General features: G+C 34.5%; 1 protein-coding gene and 1 long non-coding RNA gene across 5 annotated transcripts in view; one reads left to right on the top strand and one right to left on the bottom strand.

Annotated features, from left to right (window-relative positions):
• Positions 1-763, bottom strand: part of LOC128248150 (uncharacterized) — a 5,868-nt gene extending 5,105 nt beyond the window's left edge. Inside the window, exon 1 of the long non-coding RNA XR_008264438.1 lies at positions 482-763. This is a non-coding gene — a long non-coding RNA (uncharacterized LOC128248150). The remainder of the gene's footprint in view (positions 1-481) is intronic.
• The window catches only part of LOC106871484 (uncharacterized), a 167,078-nt gene that overhangs the window by 115,795 nt on the left and 42,955 nt on the right, over positions 1-8,328 (top strand). The window lies entirely within an intron of this gene.

Raw genomic sequence — 8,328 nt, forward strand, 5'->3', positions numbered from 1 at the left:
ATATATATATATATATATGCAAAGACAACACAACACGCATATACACACCTTCTGCATGGTTACCCTCTATCAAATTTCATACATAAGGTATTGCAGGAAAACTGTAGGCAGAGAGGAAATTTGAGAGGACTGACATTCTTTGAAGTAAAGGATTGGTTAAAATGATTACTGATTCTGGCCAAATTAATGGTGGAAAGAACTCAACCAGTTTTGTGGATCAGATCTCATTGTAGTTGTTATAGAAGAGCTAACATGATAACTAAAATGGTGGTGGTGATTTTGGTGAGGGTGGTGATGGTGATGGGGATGGTAATGATGCTGATGGTGGTGGTGGTGATGATTATATTTCATGATGATGAGTGGTTGTTGTGTAGATTTGAAAGAGATGTTATTTTTGTAGCTACTTGTAATTTTTTTCAAGCCTATCTTCGGCATATGTTTATCAGATTGGTAGTGTGGGTTAAGTTAATCAATGACTTACCTCAATCCAACCAAAAAAAAAAAAAAAAAAATTCTGTCGTGTCAGAGATGGTGTCTCAACAGGGTTGCTTGACCTGCTAGGAATAGATACACAGTTGAGCAGATCTTTGATCAGGTTTGACATGCAGCTAAACACTGACCAATGACAACAAAAACAACTGTGATTAATGTTGCAATATATATGACATTTACCAGAAGAAATATGTCTCTCTATATATTTAAAGCATAATCTAATACATATGTCGGTATCTATATATTATATATAAAATTTTATGTGTGTGTGTGTGTGTGTATATGTGTATATATATATATATATATATATATATATATATACACATACATACATTTAATTCAGTCGACACACAACACACAAAATTTTATATATAATATAGATGTGTGTGTGTGTGAGTGTGTCTGATACAAACAATATATCTGATACTTTATGATGTAAATATTTTTTTACACTCCCATTGAAAATGAGTAGTAGTAATAGTGGTAGTGGTTGTTGTAGTAGTAGTATAGTAATGGTTTTGCATAAATCTTGGTCATTTGTAATATATACTGTCATGTAAACAAGTTGTCTTCTGGGTGTGACCCACAGTAATCTATCTATCTATCTATCTATCTACCTACCTACCTACATACACACACACACACATCCCTCCTCTACCTAGCTGAGGTGTGTCTATACTGTATTATCATTATTTCTGTACACCCTTCAGTTATTTTTGTAGGTGGTTTCAGCATGTGTGGATAATTTGGGCTGAGATATGTCAGTTGGTGCTTCTCCTCTTCACATATTCGTTATTGGTAGTGTACATTCCCAGATCTTTGCATGAGGTTATTGTCATTTCAACTGTTTCTTTGTGCATTTAGGTTGGCCTGAAATGAGCAAAGAGGATTGTGTTTTAGTTTAGTCATAGTTGTCTTCTGTGGCATTGTAGATCTGCATAGACATTTTGTGAGTGTTTGTGTCTATAACAGTGAGGGCTGTAAGAGCTGGAGTTTGCTGTGGCAACAAACTATACCCTTCATTTTAAAGTTGTTTTGGCTCAAAACATAAAGAAGATAGAATATGTTGATCCCTCTAGTTTAAATTACTGTTGACTAATGTAAAATGTTAGACATAACTGTAGACAGAAGTGGCTTTAGTATCTTTTAGTCGTAACTAATTTTCTTTGTTGTACTTTGTAGCTGGTGATTTTGTAGTTGATTATCAGGTTACATAGGGGAGAATCTGAAAGATTAACTCTTAACTTTTCCTTTTATTTGTTTGCCTAAGAAGGAATACTAAAAAATGGTGTGTCTATGACCTTTCTAGATAATATGAAGTACCCTGAGTAGAGTTAGGTATGACAGAATCATTAGAGTATTGGACAAAATATCTTGAAGTACTTGATAACTGCATTTATGTGCTTGCTTGCTTCATGCTCTTACTTGATGGGGCTGGGACCATCCCAAGTTAGTGGTCCCAGAGGCGCCATCATATGTAGAGCTGACCAGGTCCACCAGTGCTCTCCATTGCTGGTGGTGCCATGCCAGCCCCTCTGCATGTTCCAAGATAATGTCGAATCTTTGAAGATCTTCCTTAATCAAATCCAGCTATCTGGTGCAGGGCTTGCTCACCTCTGCTGCGTTGAATGAGAGTAAGGCCTTGATTTGATGATCTGGTAAGAGGTAAAGGACATATTTGTACCAACTCATCCAGCAGATAGATATGAGGTGGGATGGGAGGTTGTGGGCTGATGTGTGTGCACATGCAGTTCTTTGTTAGAACTGGACTTGGTACAGTCTGGATGGCTAAACCTGGAAGGTGATTGACAACATCATCATCTCCCACTGCTAAAGGTTATTTGTCACTAACTGTTGGGTGTGCAGAGGAGCTCAACTTGGCAATACCAACCATTGATTGCAGGCTGCAATACTCAAGTTATAGTGGTGAGTAAACCCTGCCACCAAGTACTTTATGTTCTGTGTTGAAATCTGTCAGAGGGGTTCATCAATAAATTTAAATACCAGTTAACTACTGGGATGGACATAACTGATTGTTTCTTTCTCCAAAATTTGTAACCTTATATCATTGTTAGAAATCAATGCATTCTTTGAATTGTTGTTGGTTTGTAGCTCAAGAGAAATCTAGTTATGAGGATAAAGCAGAGATTAGGACAAAGTATGGTAGCTTGAAGCTGAGCCACTGTAGAGATGATGAAAGGATGGCATCAATGATTGAAGTTAGGTTAGCAAGTTCAGAAGAACAGAGATTGTTGTAGTAACAGTAGGCTAGTGGCTACATAGTTGATAATAAATGGGAACTCACCTACGAAGCAAATGTCCTTTTATTTGATACAATCTCGTATATAGATCACTCTTCCTCCTTGCACCTCACCACACTTCTTATTAGTGCATCCATAGATGCACTATGTATGCAATGCACATGCTAAATACTTAAAGAAGTACCTACACACACATGAATACACATACTATAATTGCACACATACATTATCATGTATTCTGACATAAAGTTACCTTCTTTACTTTCACAATTTTGCTATTGCTCTCATATGCTTGAGACTTCTGTCTTTTCCCTTCACCACTGGACATTCTAGCCTCCAACCATTTTTAACATGGCTTGACACAGACTAGAATGTATTTCTCTATAGTTTGCATTTTTATCGTTTTTTTTTTCCACCTGACTTACTGGAGAAGTGCTTAAGCTTGAAATGTCAAAGACACTTCTACTGTTTTTCTTTCTTGAGTGTCAGTATTTTCACTTTGTCTTTCATGTTGTTGTTTGTGTGTATGTATGTGTGTGTCCTCATCTTAGCTGTATTGGAAAATGTTCAATATTCACTTACTGGATGCTATACCTATCTCTGTGTCCAATTGTAATATCAAAGAATTTCAGAGCTTACTCATTTTATTCTTCATTTATTGTCAATACCATTAAGAGAGTTGAGTAAACACCTAATCTATCTATCTTTATTTATTATATTAAATTTTACACCTGCTTTGAAAATTAGCTTCAATTTATCATTTAGATTATATGGTTGTCTTCTCTTTTGATTGTGTAGTAACCACTTCATTTGTCAGCACTTCACTGAAAATAGTTCATAATGATTCAAACAACAATATATCTTACTAAATTTTCTTTGTCATTTTCTACTGCTGTGCAATATTTCTCAGTATGGCTGACTTTGCCTTTCATCTGTCTGGGGTTAATAAAATAAAAGATTAGTTGAGTACTGAAGTTGTTCTCATTGTCTGTATACATCAACTACATTTGAAGCCTTTTGCCTATATTATAAAATCATTGTTACAAATTTTATATCACCTGCTTACAGTGTGCAGGTTAAAATCTATTGAAAATATGTTATTATATAGGTTCAGGCATGGCTGTGTGGTAAGAAGTTTGCTTTCCAAACACATGGTTCTGGGTTCAGTCTCACTGCATGACATCTTGGACAAGTGTCTTCAACTATAGCCTTTGGTTTACCAAGGTCTAATGAGTGGATTTGGTAGACGGAAACTGAAAGAAGTCTGTCGTATATTTATGTGTGTGTGTGTTTGTCCTCCAACACTGCTTGATAACTGGTGTGGGTGTGTTTAAATCCCCATAACTTAGCAGTTTGGTAAAAGAGGTTGATAGAATAAGTACCAGACTTTAAAAAAAAAAAATTATCAGAGTTGAGTCATTCCACTAAAAATTCTTGACGGTGGTGTTCCAGCATGGCTGCAGTCTAATGACTAAAACAAGTAAAAGATTAAAAGGATATTTTCATCATGCCTTTTTTTTTAATGGTGAGAGCGACTTAGCCACTGGAAATTCAGTCTTTTCCATGTGATACAATGAGACTACAGTTGTTGTTGTTGGCACTCCGTCGCTCTATAAAGAAACTAATTTGTCTTTTAAATATATCCTTAAGCTATATATTCCTTTTAAAAATAATCTCATGATTAACAATAGAAGTTACAAGTAATTTTAGTGTAAATATGTTAATTTTTGTTGATAAACAATATATTTTTGTCATACTTATCTCTCTGATTCAGATCAAAGAATAGTTTCTCACAGTAATATATTCTCTAAAATACACTATTTTTCTTTTAATTTGTGTTCTTTATTATACTTCCACTTACTGATTCTCTCAATACAACTCTGACAAATACATTATTATCTATGCTTAACAAAGGAAATCTCATAAGAATGAAACATGTCTAGAGTTGTCTCATACTTGATAGAATAATTAAAATAATGATAGTTATTGATTAATATTGTCTTTTCTTCACTTCATAGTTATGTCTAATTAACTATTTAATGCTCAGTGTACCTGAATATTGTGAGTACAGCATTTCGGTGAATGTACTCTAAAGTGGTTTAAATTTTTTTTAGATTTCCTTGTTTGATAAACTTTATCAAAAATATATCCTGATTCCTCTTCGGTTTGTAAATAATATTCAACTTGAAGATAGATAACTATATGTTATATCCATTGCTATCTCTGCTATCTTCAAATAGAGTCCTTAATTTCCCTCTGTTTGCTAGATTCATCTCCTTTAAGTTTGTCTGACATATTAACAGAAGAGATTCAATAGAATGATTTGTTTTCTTTCATTCTAAAATCTCTACACTAATGTTTATTTGTTTATTCAGTTAGCAATTTAAGTAGCAAAGAATGTTCCCTTGCACCTGTTAGAAAGTTGGGATAACATGTTGGTTTTAATGAAATTAATGTTGATAAACTGAAAATAGTGAAAATTAGGTGATGTCTGATATCAATGTTGTTAGATGTGAAGTAAGGATAATATGTTGGTATTAGTGATATCAATGTTGCTTGACTCAAGGTAGGGATAACAAAGTGGTACTAGTGAAATTAATGTTTTGTTTCAGTTGGATGTAGGTGTATGGCTGTGTGGTCAAGCAGTTCGTTTAACAGCTACATAATTTCAGTTTCAATCTCACTTCATGGAACTTTGAACAGATGTTTTTTTATTATAACCTTGGGTCAACCAAATCCTGTCTAATGATATTTGGTTGACATAAACTGCACAGAAGCCTGTGGGAAGGATCTTTGATGTTGGTTGGGGAGTAGACTTAATTCATTGCCTGTCACTTGCTCCTTGGGCACCTTTAGTAGGGTTCATTCTGTTGCAGGTCTCTGGTCTGAAGGCAATTCCCTTCTTTCCTCTACCTGTCTCTGAACTCCTGATGAAGGAACTCAGAGACTCTGTTCTTCTTATGACTGAGCCATAAATAAAAAGATTAGTATACCTTGCTTTTATAGTGAAGGAAATAAAAGAAAAGTATTTAGTGTAGTGGTTTGGAATGTGCTCCACTCTATGGGTGGTAGATGGCAAAGAGGCAGGTCCATTGTGTTTCATTGGTAATTTCCATTTTTATACAATTGTCCTACTTGTCACCCCAGTTTTGTAACAGCTTGTAGTTTTCTGATCATAATATATCACTTTCCTCTCAATCATTCTGTTATTTCAGTCTTTGTTCTCTAACTGCTATTATGGCTGCTGTATGCCTAAACAGCTAAATGTATTTACGACTTAAAAAAGAAAAACCTTTTAAGATCATAGGTTTTATTTAAGGATTGAGAACATTTATAGTCTGTGTTGGCAATAGTCAGGAGATTTAGACTTCTATGACTGTGCACATATCTGTCTACTGGCAATATTTTTACACTTTTTTAATTCACCTATTGCATGAACATTAACACCTCCAACAATTATGTCATGAGCTAACATGGGAACCTCTACATAGTCAATTGTCCTATTAGAAATAGCAGCAAAATTTCACTCAAATGATACCCTGCCATATTTAAAAGGGAAGGATACATTGGATAATGTGGTGCTGGGTGCATTGTACCTTGGAAAAATGTCTAGGGTGGTGACTGCTGAAACCCCCCCTTTGATCTTGGGTCTGTTTTGTAAGGACTGACTGAAGTTGAACAACAACAGTAATGACAACAACATATAAAGACATATTTCTCATGCTTACAACATATAATGTTAATTTACCAACAAACATTTTTAATGAACTAAGTTAGAATTTTTTCCAATTATAGACTTTAGAAAGTAAACAAGTTTAATATTTTCAGGTACGTTATTCTGAGAGTATTGGATCATGATCTAGTTAACTGTCACCACCTGGTTCTTGGATTTTCAGTGGTGTCTACTTTGTTGTAAGCGTTTGGGTCAGGTCTACTTCCTCCCTCTTCATCATTGAAAACTTTAAAAAATGTCATGGCGAAGAGACTGTTCTTCCTCTTCTTATTATATATATATATGTGTGTGTGTGTGTCTTTGGATCTGTGTTTGCTCCCCTACACCACTTGACAGCTGGTGTTGATATGTTTATGTCCCTATAACTTAGTAGTTCAGCAAAAGAGACTGAGGGAATAAGTACCAGGCTTAAAATAAAATAACGATAATATTCATTTGACTAAAAATGTTCAAGGTAGTGCTCTTGCATGGTTGCAGTCAAATGGCTGAAATGAGTAAAAAATAACACACACACACACACACACCATTAAATTGCTATTATACAGGAACATGTCTGGTGGATTGGAAAAGTAGGTAGAGCATCAAATAAAAATGTCTTGCTGTATTTAATTATGACTATTTTACAATCTGAGTTCAAATCTTGACAAGACCAGCTTTACTTTCCTTGATTTTAGGGTCAATAAAATATGGACAAGTAGTGGGATAATTGTAATCAACTATAATTCTCTAAAAATCTCCCCGACAGATATGAGGCTTTGCAGATAAGTGAAAAACTAATATTATAGACACTTACAAATGAAAATCAATGCAATGGTAATTCAAGTTTATCTTCTCAACAAAGCATATAATTTTGTTTGCTCTAGTTGGTCTGACATAGAAATACTTCTATTGTATAGTTGAGCAGTTTGCAGTTGGGAAGATCATCCAACTGTAAAAATAAAAATAAATGAATAACAAAAAAAAAAAAAACCTCCCTTAACTAAACACTATCTCATCCATGTAAACTTGTAAAACAATAGTTCCCTGACAAAATGCCACCTCATCAAGGTAAGTTCTCATCCAGGTATAACAATAGTACTTGAAAAAATACTATCTCAATCAGGTAAGCAGGTATAACAATAGCTCTAACTAAATACCACCTCATCCATTTAAGCAAATAAAAAGGATAATGAAAGTTTAGAATACCTTATATTGACTACATAATGTTTGATATTTAGAGTAAAATAATCAAAAGCTTTAATAAAAAAGATACAGAAACAAAATCAATTCTGTTATTTTCATTCTGCTCAACCTATTCTCTTCACATTATTTTTCCACTCTATTCTCCCTACTGATTCTTTCCATACCGATCTTTCCACCCTATAAATGAATGTGTTGAAAACTATCTTTATCTTTTACTTGTTTCAGTCATTGGGTTATGGCCAGGTTGGGGCTCTACCTTGAAAGGTGTTTAGTCAAACATATTGACTAAGTAGAGTACTTATTTTATTTTAGGTCTGATATTTATTCTATTGTTCTCTTTTGCTGAACTAAGTTATAGTGACATAAACAAACTGACACCAGATATCAAGTAGTGATGGGGGTGGTTGTGGTGGTGGTGGTGGTGGTGGGGAACAAACACAAACATGCTTGGCTTCTTTCAATTTCTACCTATCAAGTCCATTCACAAGGCTTTGGTTAGCTAGGAGCTATAGTAGAAGAGACTTGTCCATGGTGCCTTGCAGTGAAAATGAACCCAGAACCATGTGGTTGGGAAGCAAACTTCTTACTACATAGCCACACCTGTGTCTATATTGCTAAAACAAACAAAAAAATCGAGCTACTTTTTATAAAAATCAAGTA

The sequence above is a fragment of the Octopus bimaculoides genome, chromosome 6 (assembly GCF_001194135.2).
Source record: "Octopus bimaculoides isolate UCB-OBI-ISO-001 chromosome 6, ASM119413v2, whole genome shotgun sequence".
Lineage (NCBI taxonomy): Eukaryota > Metazoa > Mollusca > Cephalopoda > Octopoda > Octopodidae > Octopus > Octopus bimaculoides.